Source organism: Heliconius melpomene, chromosome 18, assembly GCF_056956725.1.
Source record: "Heliconius melpomene rosina isolate 202511_hmr_F chromosome 18, ASM5695672v1, whole genome shotgun sequence".
Classification (NCBI taxonomy): Eukaryota; Metazoa; Arthropoda; class Insecta; order Lepidoptera; family Nymphalidae; genus Heliconius; species Heliconius melpomene.
In genome coordinates, this window is record NC_140406.1 from 10,578,372 (window position 1) to 10,604,317 (window position 25,946).

The following is a 25,946-nucleotide window of genomic DNA, read 5'->3' on the forward strand; positions in this document are numbered from 1 at the left end:
CGAAATAAAGGCTGCAGTAGATTTGTACAATATTAAGATAGAAGTGTATTATCACAATGGTGTCCTACTTGGTTTATTCGGCGAAGAGAAATGTCCTATGAAGCGCTTACTCTAAACTATGTTTTAAAAAGAGCAACTCTTGAGTTTCTTGCTATAGTAGCTTCCTATAGGAAAAGTACTTGTAATGGCCAAATTGAATAAAGAATATTTTGATTTTGATAACATTATGAACCTTCCTACTTATAATTTCTGTACAAAAAGTAATGATATCCCATCAAAAACATAAATGTAAAAAGAAAGCCAAGTTCTGTAATAAAACGTATGCTTTCAGCGATAAAAGAAGTGAGATGTAAATGTATGCCAAGTTCAATGGTCAGTCCTGAAATTTATTTTTAACAATATAAAATATTTTATAACAACTGAAAATGCCCATTCTTCTTACAACTTGGAGACTTCATTTATGTGTAATATCTGACTTGGCTAGTTTTCAAATTAATTTACATCGATATTAATGAATGTATTCAAATTCTATTCTATTCTATTAAGATTCTATTGTAAATTCATATGAAAACTAGCCAAGTCAGATATTACACATAAATAAAGTCTCCAATTTGTAAGAAGAATGGGCATTTTCAGTTGTTATAAAATATTTTATATTGTTAAAAATAAATTTCAGGACTGACCATTGAACTTGGCATACATTTACATCTCACTTCTTTTATCGCTGAAAGCATACGTTTTATTACAGAACTTGGCTTTCTTTTTACATTTATGTTTTTGATGGGATTTGATTTTATAAGTACGAGTATCACACGGAGGATGTTTGAACGGCGCTAAATTGAAAGATAATATATTTGCTTATTGCTTGCTATCTTATAGAATAGTTATATATACATATATTTTCTAATACTATATATATTATACATTTATCTATAAAAAAGAAGTCCGTTAAATATTACGACTGATATAAAAAATAAAGGAGTGAAAAATGGAGTATCTTAACAATAGGTTCATAAAAATTATAATTATATAATAAAATTTTCTGAACAAAAGACCATTTTAGATAGAAACACATTCAAATACAGATAACATCGTCGCCTGATATTCATCCTTTAAAAATAATAAAGCCTATAAGGCTTGTAGCACACCGGTCCCGTTACTTTGACGCAATCGACAACAAAGAAATTTACATACGCTTATAACTGGGGCACTACACGTGTGCACACCGCTTAACAATTATACAGACAAATAAATTTCAACTCTACCATCCATATATATGGTTCAAAATCAAAAGAAACGCTATTCAATATAAATTTAAATATTTCAAGCGAAAATAAACTCTATTCCGTTGTGATAAGAATTGTAGAGTCTTATCGAAATTGCAGTTTAAATCTACCGTCTCTACGGAGTGGTAACGAAATATACGTTTTATTGCTTTGGAATAGAGTTCGAGAGGTTTGCGAGGTGCAAATTTAATTCTACAAACGTATTTTCGTGATTCAAAGGAAATTCGATCTTATTACAAGTGAATAGATTCGTCTAAATTTGTTTGAATAGTAAATAAAATGTAAGAAGAACGTCTCAAAGAATGGCTTGTCTGTATGAATGGAGTCTTTTAATGCACAAATGAGGTGTTATCTGAACTGAATAATGTTGCGTATTAAAGATGCCTTTATATTGGAATAGGAAATTTTTGTCTTTATTTTGAAAGTAGGTATAAGGTAGAGCTGGTATGATATGCTCACTGTTATGAATAAATAATAATTACGTTATTTATTTACTTAGATAAAAAAAATATTTATATGATAATTACTTTTTTGAAGTAGTATATTCAATTCTCTTCTTTCCTTCCAAATTTAAGATATTGTGTGTTCAGTGCGGAACTCACCACCACAATTTAACTTACAAGAGCTGAGGGGGAAATATAAATAATTTATTTCCACGATTAGAGATCGAACACACCACCATCATACTTAGAGTCAGATGTCCCACTGAGCCACGAACGAATTTAGTAAATAATTCAATGAAATGCCAAAAATAAGTTGATTTTTTTTAAATTATAAATTCAGATCCATATAACTTCGAAGGTACAAGATAAATTCAAATAAGTACAAAAAAATAAACTGATTACACAAAAAATAACGTTTCTAAAGTAATCGGAGAATATAGAATAGAGTGTTAAGTCTCTATATTTTTATTAATAAGAATAAGACCTGAACATAAAAAAATAAATAATACAAAATAAAGACGCAACGCAATCAAAAGAAGCTTACATAAAAAAGCTTACTTTCGTAATCATAAAATAAACAGACGGTTGATACAAATTTGAACTCAGTTTAAACGAAATGAGCAATAAGTCATCGTTTAAAGAAAAAAACACTACGCTGACCGAATTAAAAAAAAATGTGTCAACTTAGTCCCGGTTTCAAACAAAGAAAGAATAAATCACGGCCGACCAGCTCCACGAGGCCTACCGTCCCCCGCTCTACCCTAACAAAATCTTCAAAATTCACGAACACAAAGAATCCTAAGAGCTCAACATATAATGGTAACAGAGCTATGTTCCACATCTGTTACACCATCATTTTTTGCCGCAAAACCATTATAAAACAAACAAAAAATACCTTATGGCATTAAAAATAGGACTGTGTGTAGTGCAGCCTGGTTGTTCGAGCTTAAAGCTAAGTTGGTTGTGTATACTAGGTCTAATGTAACATTTTAAATTCTTTTGCGAGTCAAAAACCTCTATACTTGGCATCTAATGATTTTTAATTCGATCTAAAATAACTTCTTTTAATGTTATTAGTCTTTGTTTAGTTTTGAGCCCATCTATGGTATGAGATGTCTTATTTTTGAATATGATACGAGTGGAAATGTTAAAAATGTTGCTGCAAATGGGTATAATTTCCCAATGGGTTCCATTCTCATCCGGAGAAATGGCTTACTAAGTTTTTTGAAGTCAAAGCCTTTCAAGACGCAATGTCTTCAATGCGGGTAGAAAGTGAAGAAGTTAGCACTAGCAATTGCTATGCGGAGAAATAGTTAGGATAAAAAAGGCTATTATTAGTCCATGGAATGTTGCTAACACAGAGCTCGGCATTTAAGAGGCAATGTCTGTAAGAAAGGACGAAACACCAAAAAGTGAGTGATGTAACACTAGCTATCTATGTGGAGATGTTGAGGAAAATACATATAAAAGTAGCAATTCTATTTGCAATTACTTATGTTATAATTAACCAATTTATACTTTTAGTGCTCGAAACTCAACCAATTATAATTTTTACAGAACATAATGTCTTCTTTCACAAAACTTTCTTTTCGAAAATATTTATTTTCAAATAAAAAACAAAGTTTATTTTCAAAAGAAATCTTTTCTATTGAAATATTCGTAGAATCCTCTAAAAATAACTCTTATTCGGTAACTTTGCCTAAATTGAAGTCGACTTCAACCTTCTTTGTGTTAACTGATTACGTATGCAAGCTGCGTTTTCGGTTATATACTGGTTCAAATAATGAGAGAATTACATGAGGTGTGGTAACATCTTTTATCTATCAACACAAAGTACGCTTAGAGACAAATCACTTCGTTTTTCATTATTGTCATTTTGTCTGTGTATGTGGCACAACGACAGCAATTGACTGTAAAAGCGATGGCAGTAAGTTCAATTCCCCGTCGAGGATTTTTTTTATTTATCACTCTGATAAGACGAAAGCTGTATGTCTTGATATTGGGCGTGTGAAGACCTTCTTGACGAAGATAATATTGACAACATCCAATCGGGATGGGATCAAAATGCAAAGTTACCTTACCCGCCACACAAAATATGTGTGATATGGGCAAAAATTGTAAAATAAAATGTTGAAAGATAAAAAATAATAATACGTCAAAGAAATAAATATTTAAAATAATGGATACATAACTGAGACCAATATGGAGCAGTGGCACAGGGTCCGGCTGCTGCGATTGTGGGTTTGATTCCCGTTCGGGGGAAAGATGAATTACATTTTTTTATTTAACACGCAATATCGTGAAAAATGAGGAACAAATTGATTAACACAAGGTTCTCTATGCCCTGTAATGCGGAATACAGAATAAAGCTAAAAAATACAAAGCTCTATAAAACAAAACTTTCTATATAATATAATTATATTTAACTGCAACAAATTAGGCATATAATTCCCGTTACTCCATAACATATAAGTTCACGACACTAAAAGAACGAATAAAAATTGGCCTCATTCAAGAAAGAAATTCATTCATACATTCTAAACCATTCATTATGAGGAGAAAACAAAGCTCCATTTCAAAGGGAGCGGTCGGGAACACACATCAAAGCGGAACAAGAAAGTGCATGTTAATATTTTATATAAACGCCGTCGTGGTGCAGTGGAACAGCGTTTGACTTTAATTGCGATGCTTCTGAGTTCAATTCTCGATCTAGGAATTAAAGATTATAAAACTGTAGAAACTGCATCCACCTTAGTCTCTATCTTCTATAGTTTTTTTTAATATAGTTATTCATCAGTACAAAAGAATTTTTTCTGACGTCAGACGGCATATGCTATGACAGTGGGTTTGATTCTCACTTAAAGAGATATATTGAGTTAAGTCCAAGCATAAGAAAAATAACTAACTTTACGCTCTATCCAGAGAGAGAGAGAGAGGGCACCTAGTGTTTAGACACTCTGTTCCCTACTTCCCAATTTTCGTAACATTGTGTGTTCCCATGCGGACTTCAATGCCGCGCTTTGTCTTGTCTACATATATTATGGTATATACATATGTAAATTACATAGCAACTACCAAAATGTCCTAAGATGCTTATCAGTCTTATCACTGACCGCCATTTTATAAGCCATACGCCATAAGCCATAGAACATAAGATAATCCTAAAAATCCTATGTCATTTATGGTGCTGAATATTTACTTCTTATCGTCCTCAAACAGTGTGATGCCCACAAATTACGGCCGCCCTGGAGAGATTTTGAAATCAAAATATGTAAGGAGACTGTACCGCAGTGGCATTATGTCTAACTGTAAACATGACGACAGTGGGTTCAATTGTAATTAGAACAAATTATTATAATAGTATGTAAGTGATGGTTTTTTTTTAGTACCAGAATAATTTAACTTGGTACGAATCGAAATCGAATCAAATGCTAAGACACTCACATCCCCACTTTTCCCAGAATTAGAGACTGAATTTTCGTGGTGCGTGGCGGAACTCAACGCTGCACTATACCTCTTAAACCTGCCCTTAATTTATATTAAAAGATAAATAATTCATATTCCTTAAATGAAAATTTTTCCTTTAAATGAATATAGGCTTTAGATACCCTAATATGACAACACGTAATACACTATCATAGCCGTATAAACGATACGTAGTCGATATACGATATTCAATTATTCAAACGCTCTTACCGTAGTACTACGACTGTATCGATCGTCGATAGCGAGTGCGTATGACACGTGTTGTAATTACTACTCGTAGGCTTCATTGAGGCGCAATTTTGTATATCTTAATGATAGTTGGTTCAAATCCTACTAATTTTGAGTAAACTTTTATGAAATTAATTAATGTTTTATGACATAAACTAGTATATTTTAAAGGTAAGTCTTTAGTATGGGGGGTCTAATTAGGGGGGGTCAGGGTAAGTTAAAATTTTATAAATATCCGTATTGTTCAAGCGAGCAAGGCGCGCGGGTGCCGCTAGTAAGCATAATATATAAAAAAAATATATAATTGATTTTCTTTAATGTTCACTTCATGTAAAATATAACTTACATAGGTTAATCCATTATTGTCTTAGCAATCGGTATACTGTACCTGTAACAAAAAAATCAAATTATTAATATTAAATGTTAACCAAAATAAAGTAAAATTCGGCTCCATTGCCCAGCGAGTGTACAATTTCTATAGAAAATAATATGGTTAAATTACTTTGCTATAGTAAAAATTTGAAGTCATCGTGCTACAGTGGGACAGACAAAAAAATCTTATTATTGCTATGAATGTCAAAAAAGTTTCTTCTTTATAAGTTATATATATAGTAGACAGAGGAGATCTGGGAATTTAATGTTAAGATATTCCGTATCCATTCCCGAAAACCGTGATAAGTGGCGTAATTAAACACAGCACTTTACCCCGTTACCACAGCGAGGAAATTAACATATTAAATCGTCCCCCCACATAGGATTTTTAACTTGCCCCCCTGCGCGACGACGGGCCTCTACACAATATTCTATATACCTATGATATTAAAACTGAATCATCAAATAATCTCACAACTACAGAACAGAACTGTAATGGAAAATCGATGAGTAATCTGAGCGATATTGATTCTATTAACGTCACGGATTCATAATCGGATTTTCAACTGCCGCGCTTCTGTTAAATCTCAATTAGCCTCACGCTTTATCCACATAGCAGGTTAGATGTACAAACAAGATCTAGTGTCAAGATACTCCGTTCTCCACTTCCAGTCCAAATTAAAGACATTATATTGCTCATCTGATGCAACAATTACGTAATTACACTTTTAATAAACTATTTCAATAAGTATGTGTGTTTTTTTATTAGAAAAACAATGCAAACCGCCGATGCCACCAACAACCCCCTGTAACACCAGAAAGGCAGAAAGACTGTTTACAAACCTTCATAGCAAAAATTGCAAGTACGTAACTGTTCACCAAATGAACGGAATATTGAATGGTACTCAACGCTGCGTTTCATTTTACCAGAGCGGAGAAATGAAAATAATTGATTACCCCAATTGGAAAACGAACCCACCGCATCCAGCCCCATATTATTCCACTACGCTACAATGGCCTTATTGTTATTTGTTATAATAAGCATATTATATGTATAATGTATATGCCAATGGACGTGTCATGTGATATATTGCGTCTCAAATAACTACACATGTACTTGCTTCATGAGTTTTTTTCTCATTTTAAATGATTCCTAATTAAATTTATGGCTTTGCAAGATTCTTTACAATACAATTATAATAATGTGAATAATAATTATTGTAAATATACGTATATACTAACGACTAGTTGTCGCTTGCAACTTTGTTTATTAGAAAGTCCTGTTTTTTTCCGATTTAATAGTAATTTTGTAAAATCGTCTCTTAGTGCTCCCCTACATTCTATTGCAAGAATCTATATGCCAAATAATATTTCTGGTAGTTTCAAAGTAACTAAAGAGTTTTTGACTTGATAACTTCTTATAAATCGATGAACTCCGGCAGCACGCACGAAAAAGCATGACTCATTGTCACGTTCCGTCTAAGCCGAGCGTGTAAGCGAGAACGCGGAACAAGCAATAGATACTTGTAATTAATTCTGTAAAATATAATTTAAAAGATATTTAAATCAATCAGTGATTTGCACTGATCTGAATGCAAATCTCTCGAAAAAATTAATGAATTAATATATGAATTAACTCCTTTGTATTATACAAAATAATGATAATTTAATGATATTCAATTATATTCGTTTACAGTTATTTATAGACCCCGATAAAAAAATCGTCCCAAACGGAAAACGAATAGGCTACCTTAATAGAAATTCTAAGAATCAAACACCCTATGGTTACATACTTGTTACGCAATACAAAATGATTACTCACTGCATGACGTGAATGTGAGTAATGGTGGCAAAAATAAACACAATTTAATCGTAAATATTGTTTAGAGGGCCTTTTTATAATGGAAAGAACATTTTTTTTGGGTTTTTTATATTATAATATTCCATTCTATTTCTCTAAATGTCTTCTCTAAATGGTATTGGGACTAAATCTAAAGCCCGTTTTTCACCTCGAGCGGAGGGGACCCATTAAGGACTCCGTTGAACTAGCAAGAGTAAACTATATTCCGCTTCTTTCTTCTTTTTTTCTGCTTATTTGTATTTCCACCAATAAGTCGTTGGAAGGAAATGACCGAGCGAACAGAAACAATTGAAATGATTTTGCTCACCTCTAAGGTAAGTAATTACAAAATACAAAACTCTTTGTTGGTGGAAATGTAAACGTATTTTGTTTAAAAGGCGTCCGTTCCGTCTAAGCATTACCTGCTAATTTCTCTTTCACGGTGAAAGCTCGCTTTGGTGATAAGTAAAAGCGCAGTGTTGAGTTACGCCATTTAATATATAGCGTTAGTCTAAAAGAATATGATATATTTGTTTTACTTTTTATATTAGGTACTATTAGCTAGCTATTAGTTATATTACAAAAGCTTCCTCTTTACTAAGTAAAATTCGGAAGGTACGTCACGCGGTCCTTATTTTACAAACGTTTACAGTAATTGTAGCATTATAAGGTCGAGTTTTGTTTTAGTAGATTTTAGAATAATATATTGAAAGTGAAAATAAATATAGCACTAAAGGAGCTACTTAATGACTCCACGGCTTTCTGGACAGCGATGGAAACGCGCAGGTTTAAATACACCTAAGTTCAAATAATTATAAGCTTTCAAAGATATTTTTTCCGTTTTAAAATGTGCAATAATACTTGAAAATATTAATTTCTTTTCAAAAATTCATTACAACTATTAAATTTTCAACATTCATAGAACAAAACTACGAATTAATATGTAGCTAGAACTATAACTGTGCGAAAGAGTACCCGTCAGTCACTTCCACCGGGGACACCAATTTAGTCTATTAGCGTTAACAGCTAAGGCCAGTTTATACTACGTAACCTAGCAAAACGTTTTTTAAATAGAACCATTTCATTTAAAATGTAGTAAATGGTTTTTTTAACATTTTTAATGTATATTTAGGAAAAGTAAAATAAGACACAGAGATACATGGGAGGATAGGGGCCTCCATGGAAAGGGGAACGCTTTCCACTAAATTTTCCAGACATAGCGTGTTGCATGCCGAAGTTTAACGCCACACTTTGCCTTTTTATCAGAGCAAAGAAATGAAAATATTAATTCCACTGAGTGGGAATCAAATCCACAACCGTCGCAAACAGCTAGAAGCTGTACCGCTGCGACTACAACGGCCTCAACGATTAAAATACTTTATGAAACATATAGGATAATGTAAGTAATAGATTACATCATAAAATGATGAAATTTATATGTAAATACGAAAATAATTGTATGACGATACTTGTTCAGCTCTAATAAAGATAAAGCTCAATTTTGCAACTCAATAGTGTAAGTCGAAAAGAGGGACTTTTGTGGTCTGACTGTATAAAATATATTTTATTCCTTGTTCTGTCGAGACGAAGCGGCGTAGAGCCTTAACTTTCTATGGAAAGTCGAGAAAGGAGAGTTGTGAATGCTTAAAAAAATTCTAGGTTCACGCTGTGTCCTGGGAACCTAATGTTACATTACGTTTTCCACTTTTCCACGCACGAGGCATTGTGTGTTGAATGGTGGGACTTCGCTCGTACTCGTAGAAGTGGAAAAAAAAAAAAGGTGAAGGACTTCACGCCGTATTCCATGTATACCATGGTAAGCAGAAGGAACCTAATGTTGAGACACTCCGTACCCGACTTTACACCCAATTCTCGAGATTGCGTGTTGAGTGGTGGAACTCTACGCGTTTTGTCGTTTTACCAGAGGAATTTAAGAATTTAGTTACTTTGTCGAAGAAATTTACTTACACTTTGACTTATATTTAGTTGGTTATGCCTGTAACTGTAACAATTGAAAAAAAGACTTCTAGAAAATTGAATCTAGAATTTTTCTTCCAAGTCCAGTAACTTCTTAAAATTAAATGTAAAAGGGAAGTTGTAATTATTTATATTACAGTTATTTCAAAGGTGCAAATTTTTTTAAGCAATGATCCTTTAATTACTTGGATATTATACTTTTGTAATTTCTCTTATTGCAACTTTCTCAAAGACAACACAGAAAAATATCTATTTTTCTATTCTCTACTCATACACATTAAAAAAAGCTGTTCAATTTGAACATGCGGACCCAAAAATATAATTAAATTTTAACCTACTTAAAATTTTCTAAGCGTGATAAAGGAACGTGACCTACAAACGTGTTATATCTGGGTAGAATGGTTTATGCCGGCGAGTCTCGTCAGATTAGACCTATTTATACGAGTAAAACAAATACAAACGAGTTTTAGAACTATAAAACTTAAGTTGCCGTTTTTCTCGTATCGGTAGGAATATAGAGAATAGCCTATCTCTTCACCTTTTATGATGCTTTCTTACTAGAGTGCAAAAAAATCATTAATGAATATGTAATGTTTTAAATTATATTGTAGGGATAAGTATAATAAAACGTGATCCTAAAGTTAAAATTAAAGTTCCTTTTTTTATTTTTTTAAGTAAATATATGAAACAATTTTACGCTTTTGCCCCGTATGTCTTGTTATATACCATACTCCCACATTTCTATGCTCTCTTCGATCGTAGTGGTGCAGCAGCATAAGCAGCAAAGAAAGAGAATTATTTTCATTTCTCCGTTCTGATAATGATATTTCGTATTCCGCAACTCAACATTTAATGTCTCGGAAATTAACGTAGTGTTTCAATACTGGAATTACCTCTCTCTACCACGCTTTATGCGTGATACAGCGTGAAGCTAAAAAATAAATATCCCTTCAATAACCACTTCTCTCTTTCTAAGTGCTAAGTGTGAAATTCATATGCACAGTTCTAACATACGTTAAAAATCCTAATTGGTCTCAATGACGTCACTCATTATCTAAATTATTACCTTTATGTGTTCTAGTTATCTCATTATTGTGGTTGTTTAAATAATTACGTTAGAGGAAAATAAATATTTTCCTATAAGAGTTATTTGGGAAAAAATTTCGAAATGGAGTACGGAGTGTCTTAACACTAGTATCCTTATTTCTGAGTACAAACTAATAAATAAATAATTATATTATTATTTGAAATAATTCATTTAAGATCGAACCTGTAACCAACCTATTTACATACAGGCCCTTTCCATAGAGCTGCCATACCCACAAAATTTTATATACAATTATATATATACCTAATATAGTAAACTTCAATGGAACAATTTATTATTAGCGATAAAGTTAGTCGTATAGAAAAAAATTGACCCGTCTATCTAAGATCATGCAAACTACCCGTTGTTAATTAATATAATTATGCGACAATAATATTTCATTATAATAATATATTTAGTTTTTTCTTCATTTAAACATGACTCATAATGTAAATCATTTATTTGTTATATAATGGCAACTCGCTCGCGGCTTCGTCCGCTTGAACTAAATAATTATTTATTTACTAATCTGCATTACTTTCGTTTTCTAATAATAATATTTTTGGAAAACTATATCAATAAAAGAGATATTTATAAATACAATTTTATCGAACAACATTTGTTTTAATGGTATAACTTTTTTATTTGTAAAGTGATTGAAACAAAACAAACACTAAAGGGAAAAGTTGTTAAGGGAAGCTTGCAAATACAATAGTGAAAACTGCAATTAAATCGGTTCAGCCGTTTCTGAGATTAGCGTAAACAAATGCACAGACAAATATATAAAAATTTTAAAAGTCATTGTTTGGTTCCTTATGTTATTAAATGCCCCCAGTAATAGTTTTTCTTATATATCTTCTATGTACAAACTCCGATTTTATTATAAGTATGGATTAGTAATTCAAGTTAGGAGGCCGTCATGGCCTAGCGACACGGCGTCTGACTGTAAGCGCGATGGTTATGGATTCGATTCCCACTTTCATTTTCTCGTTCTGGTAAGAAGACAAAAGTGAGGCGATAACTTCAATTGAATGTATAGTATGAATTAGGTGGAATATGCGAACGGAGTGTCTGAACACTAGGATTCCTCTGCCTACCCTGCTATATGAGGAATAGAGCGTAAAGCGAAAAAGCTATTATTTGAGATTTCTCAATAATTAAAGATTTCATACATCAGCCCACTATAAAACATTATAGCCATTATTTCAAACATCACCTACACTTTTCCACATTCATTATCCTACGCAAATACATTCCAATGTTCTAAGAAACAATGTGGTCGGTATAAAATCTTTGCTTGCAAAATAAATACAACCAGATGTAGTTTATTTAATATTGTTTTTTTTTTGTGTTTAAAATAATTAACTTAATCATTCGGTTTTCCTTAATGATAAAAATATAAATATACTTTAGAACGGCTATAATTAGTTTATTATATTAGCTTGTTGAATGTAATGGGGAACTGAGTGTCTTAACGCTAGGTTACCTCTCCCTATCCTGTTGTGTGCGGGATACAGCGTGAAGCTGCCATATATATGCGATGTTAATAATTAAAATTATTCTTCAAAAATTATAATTCAAACTAGAAACAAAGTAAAACAAATAGTCTAACTTTTATTACCGAAACAGAAACAATATGCCCGTACTCTACTGTACGTAATTATTGAATTATTTCTTGGTGCGGCGTTGAGTTTCGCCATTCAACTAGCAGCAACACGGCTTAGTGCGATAGTTGAAAACGGAGAATTTTTACACTCAGTTCACTTTGCTTACACTACTATAAGTAATAAGACATGAAGCAAAATCAATTAATAGAGAATCGAACCCACAAACATCTTACGCAACTGCTATCCATTTTACATAAGACCAAAAATTCCATTCCTTTAGGGAGCACGTTGAAATATATCTCAATTCTCCTTACAATTAAATTAAAAAGAAGATGCTGTAAATTTTCCTTTATTACAGCTTTTGAACTTAAAGTTATTTGCGTGTACAATAACGCACTTATGCGGGCCCTACATAGGGGGCGTTATCAATTGATAATCATGACGCGAGAGTAGTGTGACATTCATTTATTGCTATAGAGGATATTTTGTACAACGACGTATTTTACTATCATTTTTTGGAAATAAATTAGGAGGGAAGATCTAGTGTTAAGACACTCCGTTTCCCATTTTCCTCCCAAGTTTTGAGATATTGCATGTTTTATTGCGGAATTCAACGCCACGTTTTTTCTTGACGGATTAGACTGACAGAACTTAGTATTAGTAACAGGACTTGAACCTGCGTTCCATGAACAGTTGCCAAGAGACGTAGATTCCAGCTACGATACCTTTAGATGGTAATACATTTTCTAAAAAATATTTTTATTTTAACAGAAAGAAAACAATACAGTTTTACCTAAATTAATGGTTACCCTATAGATCCATATCCATCAAACGCCTCATATTGTATGCAATTAAAAGCACACGTGTAGTTCAGTTATCGACTGGGTACAGTTTCACTTATCTTTATTTAACTTAAATGGTAAATGTTAGTTCGTTGCATTTTTTTTTGTAGTAACTAATTTGTTTTACATGAATATATATATTTTTTATTGATATATAAGTATTGCTAGTATCTATTATATATTTTGAAAATGGCATATAGAGGAATTCTATGACATTTTTTTTTCTTTTTTCACAGTTTTTTTTCTTTTTCTTCATATTAGTAGTCAGTAGTATCAAAAAATTGAAACGTTACAATGACTCCAGAATTCAGCGGAAAGTGGGTAACGGAAGTATCGTAATGGGAACGTAGCGTATTAACACTACGGGTTCTTCGCAGGTTCCCAGGTCTTGCTAAGTACAGCGAGAAGCTAAAAAAACGTATTATGTGTCTTTGCATATATAAATAAATTCAGTACAACCGATATTATTATTAATAATGGTATCATTATACAGCAGTTCTAATAATTCGAGAAGTGAACACGATATAGAAGCTTACCAGATTACATCTAACGCAAGTTTGAGCTACAGCCAAACTAAATATTATCATTGATGCTTATAAATAATACTAGTCGCCGCCCGTAATTTTGTTTACGATTGAAAATTGAAAATGTGAAATAGAAAATTCAGTTTTCCCCTCTTACCGTTTTACCGAATTTCAAAAAACACATTTCCTTACTTAACTATATGCCAAATTTATATTTTGTAAGTCTTATATATAGTTTTGTCTGTGCGTTCCAGTCACTCAGTTTAAATTATAATTAAATATTAATTAGTATGCGGGTATATTGGGGTGTGTAAGGGAACTCTCAGGGATGATTTCCTCAAAATTCTTACGGGAACGGAAAAACGATTTTTTAAATTTTACGTCTCACAAAGTACACGCAAGCAGAGTTACAAGCAACGACTAGTATGTAATATGTATGTACGTACAACGCTTTTAATATCAATTTTATATGCATCAACATATAAAATGTCACGCGACGCGCACGTGAAGGCCTTAGAAAGGATTTGGGAGCTAGATCACTGTGAGATGTGGTATTAAATATCACAAATTGTAGGTCAAAGCCGAATGTTTTAAAACGAAAAGAATATATAAATCTTGTACGTTCAATATTTAGAAGTATTCTTCCGTCGTTTCCTGGTGTGGTGGCGGAACTAAGCGCTGCGTAGGAGAACAATGTACATATAACTTAGTGTTAAGACATTACGTTCAACACATTTTACCCTATTTTTGAGACATGGCCTGTTAAGTAGCAGAATTCATCACATTTCTTTGTTTTGTTACCAAATTGAGGAAATGAAAATTATTCATTCCTCTGAGTGGAATTCGAGACCACAGGCGTCGATGCTGCACCATAACGGACTCGCTTGATTAATTCATTCAAAATATTATAACAAAAAATAAAATAAATTCTTCCTAAAGCTTATTTCCAAAAGAAATCCAAATCACTTTCTCCACTATATATAGAATTGATTTTAATTATAACATATTATTTTTAACCGTATTCCCTTCCCATATTAAGAAAGCAGATGTTCGGGACACGCGCCGTGACTCATCATGCGCACGCGCACGAAAGTGCTAAGCTTTTTTTTAGTTAAAGGTGCTACTTGCATCGACAGATGATACTGGTTTTAGATATAATTATAGATAGAATGTTAAAAAGTGTTTATGTGGATATTGTTAAATTTTTATTACAATAAAATTATTAATATTATTGAGTAGGTATATTATCAAAAATAATATTATATACAGAATATGGTTAATTATTATTTATTTAGCGTCGCTGTATCAGAGTGAGGTAATTAAAGTAATTCTTTCCCTCTAGTGGAAATTGAACCAACAACCATCGCGTTTATATTTGTATTTTACTTCGAACTTTTTACTTTATCTGCTGAAAAGTACCTATCTGTTGCATAGATATTTCATAGAAATAGATTGTGATAAAAATGCATCTGTCTCTATTAGTTTTATTTAATTTTTAATTAGTCGACAGTAATTAAATCGATCCTAATTAAATGGCGCAGTTAGTTTCTGATTAAACGTAATAGTCGCAAATTCGATTAGTGAAATGAAAAATAGAATAAATTTATATTTGGTGTAGAAACCATAAAATAATTATAGCATGAAAAAGTCACTAGTTTCTGTTATATAAGATTTAATAATAAGCTCTTTAATTTGTGTTTACCGTAATATAAGAAATACAAACTTATTTAAATTTAGTTTATATTCACACTTAATATTTACTGTATTTTCTATAATATCAATCGTAACATGTTATTTTATTATTAAGGATAAATTGAATAAACCTACAGATCTAAATAAGTAAATTTTTTCGTAACTCATTATTGTACTTACCTACATATTTTTGAAAAGATTTCTTTTATTTCTTATTCATACTTGACCTTTCGTACTGTTTTCTTTAGTTTAGGCAGAGAGACACTCCGTTCCCATTAATACACGTCCGTTCCCAACTTTCCGCCGAATTGGATCCATCACGTGTTGATTGGCCGAATTATATATTTCATTCCATTTTAGTTGCACGCCTGTGCCCCCCACTACTGGCCTCCGTACTGTGCCTAATATATTTAGCAAAAACAATTAATATTATCCAAGAAATTCTAAACTGCCTAATTAAAGTATTCGTAAAGCCGCGAAGGCTATTAAAATAACTCTTTTATCATCTATTTACTTGTACTATCGTTTGTATTTTATCGAGATGCAAACTAAAGTGAAGGTCTCGCCTACGTTTAGATACGAGCTGTGTTTCAATGTTTGCACGTATCTTCGTAGGTTTTGTAATATGGCTTAATATGATGAAGTGTAGGTTCAATTCCCACACAATGTTTGCCTATAAAGTGACGATGGAACTGGTTAAAATTAAAGTACTGAGTAGAGTCAGTTTTTTTTCTATATAAGAAAATGTTATGTAAATTGTGTATATTTGGATACAAAGTTCAGGTAGAATGCCCCTGTGTTATATTTTTGTTAGTGCTATATTCCTCATTTAAGTGGGTAGGCAGAGGGAACCTAGTTTAAAACAATCTGTTCCCCACGCACCGTTTGTTTTTAAAGAGATTGCGTGTTGAGTGGCGAGATTCAATATTTAATATCTTAACGTGTAGTGAATACGAATCTCATATGATTTTTATAAAAAAAATATATTTTGGACAACTCACACATAAGTCACTAAAAGTTTTAGTTCGTCCCTGCCATCACATATTTTTTATAATAACCAGATCTAAAAAAAAGACAAAAAATATTTATTACGTCTTATTCTTTATGTGAAAGTAAAATTATAGAGTACTTTTTTCAGTAAACTGAAAGCCCGCAGCCATTTTCTACGTTGACGATTTATATTTCTCTTAAAAGAGAAAATCTCCCAAGTTTCTTGTGAAGAATAATGAAGTATTCATTTGCACTTTATTTCAAAATGGTCGGTGATATGTTTTTTCTTTTTTTTTCTTTTGATATACTTTTTCTTTTTTTTTCTTTTTATTACAAGAAGGTCAAACGCAGCTTCACGTAAAATTATTGTTATATTATAGAAAAAATAGTTCTTTGGCCTAAATTGTAGCTTCTGTGGTAGTATTCTGGTGTATAAGCTATAGGATTGTAAGTAGTTTTAATGTCAAAGTGGAACATCCTTACAAACTTCTTTTTTGAGCGGTGGAATTAAAATCACATTTTCTCAGAGCGAGGAGATTAATAAAAAAAAAATCATTCTACATAGTGGGAATCGAAGTCACAACCGCCGCATTTACAGTCAAAGGCTTTTCTATTAAACCAGGATGACCTTAACAAGTGAACCTTAAAATCAATACGGATATAGTAAATAGATTAAAAAACACTAACGTTTTATTTGAAATAACAATATAAATTTGAACTTAGTTAATATTCAGACTGCGAAATTTACGTGTTACGCATTTTATATAGAATATACCTCTAGGTACGTACCTGTACTAGATACTTACAAGAACAGTGATGAGGTTCGTAGTTTAACTACTTTATGTTCGTAAAGCCCGGTTTCCACCGCGATAGAGATATGAGCGGATAATGCTTAGGCGAAACGGATTCCTTTTAAGTAAAATAAGTTTACCTCTTTCTGTTCGCTCAGTCATTTCTACCCGACTATTAATTGGTGAAAATATAAGTAAGCAGTTTACTCTTGCGAGTTCCACATGAGGGCCCGCTACGCTCACGGTGGAACTTTATAGTATTGAAAACTATTGTTTTTTTCATATTCACGCTTTTTCCCGCTTTACAGGATAAACCTCTGTCTACCTCTCTGGAATTTAATGTTAAGATACTCCGTTCCCCACTTCACGCAAAATTTTCGAGACATTGCGTATTAAGTGGAGCAAGTCAACATAGCGGTTTGAATAGAGATGGATTAAAATAGTTGGGAATATAATTGCCCCCAAGTGGGGATCGAACCCATAACCATCTCGCTTACAGTCAAACTCTGTGCCATTGATGTCAATGCTTCATACTCTTACTCATTTATTTGTCAAAAGGCGTTAATGTGTAAAATAATAAAATTGAAGGTCTTACTGACATATTCGGAATATACTTATTTTGGGTTATTCGTGCTCGGGGAAAACGTATTTTTATGTTCTGTATGGAGATATAATTGATTAAATAAACCCAAAATACGAACTCTGATAAAATTAAGTTCCACCACTCAATACGTAATTTCTCGAATTCGAGAGGAAAGTGAAGACTGGAGTGTTTTGACACTAAACGATCTTACTGCACAATAATTTACCTTATATTAATTATTCAAACACATCAAAAAGACGTTTATACTTTATGTAAGTTGAAACACCGATATTTCATTATATAATTATCACATTACCAAGATACGAGTATCTTGATTATATATTTTTTTAATTATTTGTATGAAGATTAAGCAAATATGTTGTTTAATTAATTTTATAGACACATATGTTTAGTTTATACCTCATTGATGATGTTTATTACTGAGATAACACAACAACTTAAAGAATAAAATAAGCTATATTATAAAAATACAGTTTTATATCATAATTTTTTTACAATATTTTTTTTAATAAAATTTTGTTACAATATGAAAAATTCGAAATTTTATTGATTGATGATTGGTGAGCTTGAATTACATCCTAAGTGAACATAGAACTTGGTACCCATATACATAGATATCCGAGTGTTTGATGGAGCCAAAACGAAGATATTGAATATATTGATTAGGCTCTCCCACATTTACTTTTATTATCTTATTATATAAAATTGAATCCACATATCATAAATAATCTTTTGATAGAAAAACTGCAATGATTTTAACACAACACTTAAAAACAAGCCAAATGGACACAAATAATGAACCATAATAAAAACGACATATATATGTAAAATACAAGAAAAAATCATACAAAACTAAAAACAAATTAATACAATACTATACAACGTCACTGTACCACCCACTAGCAGGCAAGGCAAGGCGCCTGTTAGACGCATCCAGCAATTGCTATATCTAGGTCGACGCCCACAGTGTGTGCCGACCAGTGCCGGCTGACCCCCCAAACCCCCCGCGAACACGACCACGTAACAAGTAGTGGGGGACGTGGGGTTCTAGTTAATCTGGTGTATATGACCTCGATGGTCTTCTTTATTCTATACAAGATCGAATTTGGATAATAATGTCGGTTATTTTGATTAAGTTTGGAAATTAAGTGGAAAGTTGAAAAGGGAGTGTTTTAATAGAAGGGAACCTACTCTCTGCTTACCCTGCTGTATAGATATAATATATGGGTGCAGATGGAGAGCTCTAGTTACACTGGCACGCATGACCTCGATGCTCTTCATTAAATGTAAGATTTGCTGACTTTTAAGAAGCTAAGGCCCGGATTGTAGTAAGTCATCAAAATAAGTGATGTTTTTCAGCCATTATGTTAGGAAAACGGTCATAAGATAAGAACGTAGTGTCTCGTCACTGAGTTCTCTTTTTCTACTCTATTTTTTGTTGGATACGCGTAAAAATTATATTCCTACTATAGCAAATTTAGACGACTAGGAATTGATAAAGAAGCATAAGGCACGGCAAGTAAGCCGGAAGTCATAAATTCGAGGTTGTGTAATGAATTTTTTAACTGTTCTTGGTGATATTCTAGATATATAGAAAAAGGACGTTAAGTTTAGACGTTAATTTGATAGAGAGGGTTTACATTAAATACGAAATATTTGAATTTTCGTTAGTTTTATATGTTTTTTTATTAAAACTAGAAAATGGGATGTAAAGTAAAAATGCAATTTTTAGTTATATCTTATTATTTTATGTTAAAAATAGAGTCAAACCATAATTAACTCTTTTATGTACTTTTAAGTATCTATAAATTTAAAAAAATAACGCAAGCAAGTGGAAATTAAAATAAGTTATCTATCAATAAGCAATTCATAATGTTTTAAATGATAAATCTTATTATTACAAGAACACTACTTTACAATATAGATTTAAGAAAAAATTAAAGTATAAGCTAATATAAGGGACACTAAAGTGTAAGCTAGGGACAAATATACACATTTATAACTTCAAATATGCTTCATATATCAATGAGAGCTAGTTTAAATAGTTTAAGGACTAAAACGCTTTTCTTTTTGTCTGTATCATACGTGCTTTAATAATAGCTGTGTCAATATAGAACTATATAGGGGCCGTCAAATATTAATTACTAGAGACTGCGTAGAGCCCCTAAATTTTAAGTACAAATATGAATTATTTAATATTTTACTACCTAATTTTGTAATACATTTATAAAAAAAAGCATAAAAGACAGAAAGAAAATAAATTTAAAATTAGGAAATTAGAAAAGATTGCTTTTATCAATTATAATTCTAATATATTACAATAACATTAAACACCTTCATTTTAGGCAAGAGTAATAAATTAAATAATGATTTTTTACGTTTTACTTAACTTTCATATACTCTTTTGTTCTCCTTTAAACGTTTTATATGTTATTAGATTTTTTTTTTAAATATACTCCAAATACGCACAAAGGTTTTGATTTAAACATCATCAATAAAAATACGTCATTTTTTTTAAAATTACACACCGCTAATTAATATTTTTTTCACCAATAAGAAAATATTAAACACCAATTGCTCTAACTGACAATAACTATTGTCTTGACAAAGTATAAAAAATATATTGAAATATAATCTCAATACAAGAAAAAAACAATAAAATAAGCACACACAGACACATAACACAGAAAAAAATAAACTCAACAACAAAAAACCGCAAAAGACAATGCATAATAAAAATATACAAAACTAAAACCATAAAACTCTACAATCCCAACCTTTAAAAACTGCACAAATTAAAAAAAAATTAAAAAAAAAAAACAAAAAAGACCACAGATTAAATACTTACTCTAAAACAGTATCTCCATACGTTTACACTTAACATAAAATACACTATATTTTAAATATAATTGCGTAATTTCATAACTGTAGAGACGCGGCCGTACGGCGGGCTCTATGCACGCTACTGATCTAATTCCAAATGTATGCTTCAAGTGACGTAATACCGCCATCTTGCCCCTCCCTGCCCCACCTACAGAGTAAAATGCACTTATTAATTTCAGTAAAGTATTTAAATAAGCTTTTAATTTTTCATAGATGGCTACGCGCTACGTACTTTTATATAGATGTAATATAACTCTGTAAGTCGCTGTGACAGAGAAGAAAATTCAATTTGTCTTCTATCTTTTGTTTTATTCTTTTATAATTTTAACAGTTTAATACTTTCCATCGCATAACAGAGGAGAGTCTAGTGTCAAGATACTCCTTTTTCCACTCAAATTCGAAACGTTACGCGCTTGGTGGTAAACATTTTTAAATTTCTATTAATTAAAATATGATTTAATATTTATAAAATTTTAATTTTGATCATTGTCACTGCTAGAGCTCTTATTTTACATATTCGTACTTATTTTCTCATATAAAGAGGGTCAATTTTATTATTTTTTAGTTATGTATTTTTAATATGTATTATTACTTCATATACGTATCCAATAAAAAAAACAAAACCCTTACAAGTTCTCCTCCAATACACTAATATTATAAATGTGCATGTAAAATTATACTTATTTCACACTTTATGATTTCACTACAGGCATATTCCCTTCAATTTATATATTAATTATTTTTGTTTTATTTTTTTAGCTTCCCGATGGACTGGTACATAATAGAGTAGGCATAAGACCTACGAACCCAGTGTTAGGACACCCTGTTACCCATCAGGAAGTGCCGTTGTACACTTTCCGCCGAATTTTTGAGACATTGCTCTTCTCTATTATTATACTAAGACATTAGTCTCAACTAGGTTTAGGTTCTAAAAAACTTTACTATTTCCTTAGATTGCAGAACAGCCTTCTTATCTCTAAAAATTATCTTAAATTTAAAAATAAGATTTCCTTTAATATTTCAACTCTGTCTACTCTCTACAGATGGAGTCATAATTACATGTGAAGATAAAGAAAACATTTTCTTATTGTACATTTTTTTGTCATGTCAATAATTATATGAAGGCCAAGTATCTTTTAAACTTCTGACCCAATTTCCAGCTTTGCTAAGAATTTTCCACCCAAATATTATTTCAAGTTAAGCGGACAAAAGAATATTTTAATAAGAGCTTTCCCTAAAAAGCTTTCGAAATTTATATAACGAATATCGTAGAGTTATTCTTGAAAGACATTGTATCGTGGTTAGAAAATTTTTAATTATTCACGATGGTCGTAGGTTAAATTTTTACTTATTTTATTGCGTAATGGTAATTTCCAGTCATCCTGGCGAAGTGACACAGGGGCTGTCTGTAACCGAGACGATTGTAGGCTCGAATTATACTCATAATTCTTTACTAGTGAATTCTTTCACTATTTTAAAAGAATAAAGCTGAAAAAATTGTATTAATTTCATGTTTAATAACTTCAGCAATTTCCTTGTCTGATAAAACGAAAAGAAAAATTTACTTATTAAATTTAAAATAGACGTTTTTCAAGTTCCTTTTAATAAGATAGTGATGAAGATAACAAATCTCGTCAACGTTTTGTCATACATCATGTGAAAAATGAAGAGCGGAGTGTTTTAACACTATATCCCTCTATCTACCAATAGGAAATGAAATATGTACTTCTATTATAATAAACAATGTCAAAAACATTAAATCCAACGCCAATAAATAAGGAAGGCGAAAACGTCCATATTTTGAGAAGCTCTTTATTAAAGCTTTACATGAAAATTGTCAAAAATTAATAGAATGTCCCATTTTAATTAACTTTGGTAAACTGAGAGCGTAGTTTGACATTTATTAAAATTATTCATTTCGGCCCAGTGCGGGTAATCAATTCAATTTTTGTTCGTTACCACTGGCTACCTATATGCGGAATACGTTGGTAACCTAGTGTTAAGACACTCTGTTCTCCATTTTCCGCAGAATTTTTGAGTTCTTGCGTGTTGAATGGCGGAAGTTAACGCTGCATTTTATTTTGTTACCATAGCGAGGTAATGAATATACGGGATACAGCTTGAAGCAAAATTAAAAAAAATAATAATTCATACTACATTCCTTTATACTATAAATAGGATAAGTAAATTGCAATTTGAATGCCTCTTGTATTCAATGATCCATGTATTTCGTATTACTCACAATGTCAGCTCTTATGAGAGATATTAAATTTTATACATCATTTGTGAGCAAATATTTCTACGACGGTTCATATTAAAATGTTCTGGTACAATAGTTATCAATTGTTAGGCCGCTGTAAAACAGTGTTTGTAAACGTGACGATTGTAGGTTCGATTCTCAATCGAGGATTTTCGAGCATTTTCTGGCTCTGACAACATGCCCCAACATAACGTAAAATCCGTAATGGTTTCAAAATCAGATTGGAGAACAAAGTGTCTTAACACTATCTTTCCTTTAGTTATCCTGTATATAAATACAGGATACATAGATAGAAAATAAATATATATTTTTTGTCTATATAATAATATGGAAAGATTATTGGATCCAGGCTGTCGTTACTATATCAAAAGCTCAGCGTAAAGGAAAATTCTATACATTTAAGATATCGACGTATTAAATTATTTATAGGTGAATTCATTGACCACATGTTCGATATTGGAGGTTATTAGCTTTTTACTTGTGAGTTCCTACTATATAGGTTCTGGATTCAAATCTGTAGTTCTACAATTGTATACTTTTTTAACATAATGTTCTAATAATAGCAATGACTATTATATATAATAATAATTGTTAATTTAATTAAGTAGGGAATATTTTTTTTTAGATTCGCGCTCCATCCTGTATATATTCCCATTTTCCATCCAATTTTCAAAATATGTACTAAGCACGCGAAAATTAAGTATCTTATTATATAACAGGTAAAAGAGTAAATTCGAACGGAAGACGGTAACGACGTATGGCAAGAATAATGAGGATGCGGAACTACAGTTCACTACGAAGCATTATATACTCGTATCTATCTTGGAAATGTCGAGCCAAAAATATCCTCCAGCTTTTTAAAAAGCAGAATATGCTTTTGGGGAAATTCTAAAATCTCCATTTACCTGAGATTATCCTAAAATATAGAATTTAAAAGATGATATTTTAAATCGCATTGTACAGGTTAGAGTAACTAGTACAATATAGATTTATTCAAGAAGAATATTTCGCCAATCGCGGCTCAGGGACACAAGCGTGTGACTGTAAACGTGGCAAGTTGCGAATTCGAATTCCACTCGAGGAATGAAATATTTTAACTTCCCAGGTCTGTTAAAAGGCGCAGCGTTAAAGTCTGCAAAAGAACACGCAATGACAGTTAAGAAGAAGATAGAACGGTACCCCGATCTTAACTTCTAATCTTCTTAACACTAGATTTTTTGCCTACCAAACTTATGCGGGATACAGCGTGAAGCCATAGAATGAAACTTAAGGACACCATCCATACGTACTTTCGCCTTTTTAAAAACATTTTACGATTAATTTCAATATACCTTATATTTAAACTCACAATCGCCACACATTAACTTCTAACATATATTACCAAAAAAACTACACAAAACGAAATTAATACATAAATAAATAATTTCATAACAACTTTATTATGAAGAAAAGCATTTAATCAAGTAAATAAGTTCACTGAATTAGTCGAGACAGACGGACGGAAGAAAATAACTGCGCTCGGAAGACGTAATGAGGATGCGGATACGCCGCCGGAGGAAAGTGACCAGGCTTTTTGTCACTCTGAAAATAATAAATGTACAATCTTCTTCTTCGTGTCAATGCATGGAGAATTCAGACCATATTTTGCCAATATTTATCCACGTCGACTGCAGCATCTGTTCCCTCCATCAGATCGTCATGTGAGCAGGTGAATGGACATTTCGGGCAGGAGAGTAAGTGTATCCTGTCCCCACAATGAATTGGAATGTACAATTATATTAGCCAAATGCTAACTAGTTCTAGTTAAATAACTTTTACAAGTAGAAGCGGCTTCGCTTCCGTACTTAAATGTATCACACATGTCACATTCTAAGTTCTCAGGGTAATTTTTACAGTAGTAGGTCAATAGATAACATTAAAACCTTTGTTTAATATAAAACTTCTCATTGAATATTTAATTAATCTTCTGTTCCATCTCTCCTCTCACATTCCACATAGCTTTGATTTGTAGCTAGAGGGTCCTACGGCGGATGCGGTGTTTAACGTCATCTCAAAGCGATGAACAAGCATCGTGTGCGTGAAGGGTGCAACCGTTTTGTCGTTAAAATAAAAATATGCAAGATTCACAGACTACACAAACGAATGATATTAGAAAAACAATTCCCATGGACACCCTAACAGGAGATCACGTATTACCAGATCTCTATTTCAACGAAGGTAATTTTGAAGTAAAATATACTTGAGTTCAAATTCCTTTCTTTTCGATTGATTTTAAGTGAATTTTATGAATATTATATGAAATTGAATAATGAGCAAAGAGCATGAGCCAAAAGGTTTTAGATTTATAGAAATTGCACGAAAATGAATTTTATAAAATGGAGAACTCCGTTCTTCTATCACAATATATTCGTTTTCTTTACTTAACTATACAAGTATATTAAAGTCATACTTCTTTTGGCGCGTGAGGAAAAAAAATTTTCACGATGCGCGCGCACATCTCCAAGAAAAACCGACACCATGAAATTAGCTACAAGCGACATGACTGTGTCAACATTTTTGTTTTTTTTAATTAAATACAAATATTTAGTTGTGATATTTAAAAAAAATTAAAACTAAATAAATATACAAAACATACTTTTAATGTATTAAAATATACTTGCTTTTCTATGATTAGAGTCGCTATCTCTACAAATATAAAATAACGCAACGGATAACATTTTTAGAATGATTTTTACCTTGTTACCCCAAAGAAATATAACAACTTACGTGCATGTATAAGTGTATACATGTTCTTTTTAAATTAAAACGGAGTGTCTCGACACTAGATTCCCTGACAAAAAAAAATATCTTATAGTCTACGCCATCTAAGTTGCAGGCTACAACTCGTTCCGCATATTTTCGGAAAACCCCGAACGTCTTAAAGTGTAGCTCTTAGCGGAGCACTTACATAAAGGTGAAGGCAGAACTACTAATGAGCTGTTTGAAGAACAGAGTACGACAGTACAGTACAGTAGTAACAGTGTTAAAATAACAT

At 31.8% G+C, this 25,946-nt stretch overlaps 1 long non-coding RNA gene across 1 annotated transcript in view; it reads right to left on the reverse strand.

The window, feature by feature from the left end:
• The window catches only part of LOC146529549 (uncharacterized), a 38,977-nt gene extending 18,191 nt beyond the window's left edge, over window positions 1-20,786 (reverse strand). Inside the window, exons 1-2 of the long non-coding RNA XR_014879018.1 lie at window positions 20,618-20,786; window positions 5,790-5,831 (exon numbers count right to left, since the gene is read on the reverse strand). This is a non-coding gene — a long non-coding RNA (uncharacterized LOC146529549). The remainder of the gene's footprint in view (window positions 1-5,789; window positions 5,832-20,617) is intronic.
• Between the last annotated feature and the right edge of the window lie 5,160 nt (window positions 20,787-25,946).